Source organism: Penaeus japonicus, unplaced genomic scaffold (genome assembly GCF_977035675.1).
Source record: "Penaeus japonicus unplaced genomic scaffold, GWHDUDI00000001_assembly GWHDUDI00000016, whole genome shotgun sequence".
Lineage (NCBI taxonomy): Eukaryota > Metazoa > Arthropoda > Malacostraca > Decapoda > Penaeidae > Penaeus > Penaeus japonicus.
The window spans coordinates 27,072,994-27,075,493 of NW_028234418.1; the positions used below are offsets into that span (position 1 = coordinate 27,072,994).

Genomic DNA, 2,500 nt, shown 5'->3' on the forward strand with positions numbered 1-2,500 from the left:
ACCTCATCAGGGTTTTGTTTGAATATTTCCTCAAGTTCTCCTAAATACTTCCTAAGCTCAGTTTCATCTATGGAAGGCCTGTGAGTGGGGGCAATGTGAATTTCAGGAATAGCGACACTAACAGTTTCTAATTCATCGTCCTCTTCCATGAGATTCACATTGTATTCTGACTCTCCTGACTCTAAGCCAAATGGCACCTGTGGCTCTAAATAGCTCGTTCCAACAAAATTCTCACAATCAGACACTTGTGATGATCCTAATGAAGTTTCTTGTTTACAACAGTAGCGTGTATCCTGAGCATTACATTTCACTAGGCAATAAGGAGTCCTTAATTCATCAAAATTTCTCTCTACAGATCCACCTTTCTGCCTTAATGTGGGAGACGGCGATCGGCGTGAGTCAGGGGAGACAATCATGGATGCCGGAGGGCAGACGGAGCCCTTAGGGAGAACGAGTGCAGAAGGGAGTTTCACAGATTGTCCAACCGGGGTCACTTTCCTCCCCTCTGAAGTTGTAACATTAGGAACAGATTTTACTACAGACACTATTGGCGTATGAAGCTTCTGGTTAAATGTGTCTTTGCAATGAGGACTTTGCTCTAGACAAAAAGATGATCGGCTATCTACAGAACAGCGTGCAATCGAACCATGGTAGGTTGGAGTGTGTTGGGCACCATAGTTTTTATCTGGAAGTAAACTATATGGGTTAGGGGGAGAGGTGCTAAACAAGGAGTGAGCAGGCGTAACACATGAGTGGGGGACCACGTTATTTACAAGCGGAGATACTGGGATAAGTGGTAGTGAGGTGGGTCGCAGTGGCCTGTTGTCACTCGTGTGATTGGAGGCATTAAGCTCGCTTTCGACAGTGCAATTAATCATATTCGAGTTGCTGTTGGGGATTAATTCGTTACCTTGGTTACGAACATTATTCCCATCGCTGCAATCAGCTTGTGTACTGTCGTGGCTGATCTTGGAACTTAAATCTTCAGGGTTTGAAGGTAACATTTCGTGAGCGGGTTGGATCAGAGAGGAATCTTCAGGAATATCGTGTGCCAAGGGCTGTGATATCAGTTTAGTGCTGTGTTGGTGATTTTCTTTCCCTTCAGTTTTAGGGATTACTGAAGAAAGGTCAGTTTTCACCCCAGGTTTTTGTGTGACTGGGTCAAGACTGAAATAACAGGGGGAATTAGAGGGAAGTGCATCATGAAGCTTGTTTGCTGAAACGACTGTCATTGGGGCAGACAAGGGAGCAGTAAATATGCAACTCTCGGTAGTATCAGAGTGAAGTGAATTTCCAGATGAAGCGGTAATGGCAACAGAGGAAGCAACAATTTTGGCGATGTTTTGAGCATCAGAAATAGACATAACAGAGAAATATGAAGGGTTTACAGTAGGCGAAGTGATAGAAAGGGACAAGGCTGCAGTCGAAGCAGGAAAAGCACCACAAGCACCAAGGGTATTAGCACTTGGAGCAGCCGACAGAGAGAATGCTGCAGTGACAGAGAGTGATGGAGGTGCATTGGTAGGGGGGAGGGCATCTTTAATATCAGAAAGGGTACCTTCAGGAGGAAAGGAGTTCACTTTGGAAGGAAAAGTGTTGGTGTCAGAGGCAGGTGTAATTACTGTTAAGAGAGGGGAGGTGGTGATAGGGATGGAAGCAGACTTAACATTCAAGGCACTATTATTCTCATCCTGTACATTCGTCTTATCTGAGGCAACCGAAGGCATAACGGATTCAAGGACTCGAGGCATTAGAAAAGACTTATCAGTGGACACGGAAGATTTAACAGGCTCGCTAATTTCAGATGAATGCAAGCTTTTGAGAAAGCCTGGCTGGAAGTGTGATGAATTAACGTTTTCGTGACATGAAACCGTTGCCTTACTAGCGTTGCCATCAACATGTGGATTCTTGGCTGGCAAGCATGACAAGGTATGGGTTGGGAACTGGCATGAGGATGAAAAGGATTGTGAAGGTGTCAGTGAGGGGCCAGGAGAGGTTACTGCTGGAAGTGACACAAGAAAGGGGTTCCGGGCGAGGGGGTTTGGTGGCAGAGGTGCATGAGCCTCCACCCGCTCGGGCTGTTGTGCGGTCAGCATACTGCCACTGGGCTGCCAGCTTCTAGCCTTGCGTGCCACTAGACTAGCCTTAGGTGCCACTGGGTTAGGCTTGGAGGATTCTGATTTAGACTTGGAGAATTCTGACTTAGGAGGTTGGGTCAAGATCTTTGTGAGTTCTGGGAGATTGAAGGGTCCTGTAGACAGACAGTGGAAGGCTGAGGTGAGATAGAAAACAACAGAAGGCTAAGATAAAACAATATTTTGCCAACTCATGGATAACATAACAAAATTTCTTTGTTTTGTTTTTGTAGGAAACTGAATTACAAAAACAGCAGCATGCACAAGAAAACTGAATCATGCAAGTATCATATAGGAAGGGTTTTGGGAGACCTTGTTAAGATACTATCGAAAAAGGTTTAATGTGAGAATGATAATAATAATAG

The 2,500-nt window shown here is 45.0% G+C and overlaps 1 protein-coding gene across 4 annotated transcripts in view; it reads right to left on the reverse strand.

The window, feature by feature from the left end:
• LOC147470239 (uncharacterized) overlaps positions 1-2,500 on the reverse strand; it is a 37,942-nt gene that overhangs the window by 2,502 nt on the left and 32,940 nt on the right. The gene's annotated exons all lie outside the window — the stretch shown is intronic.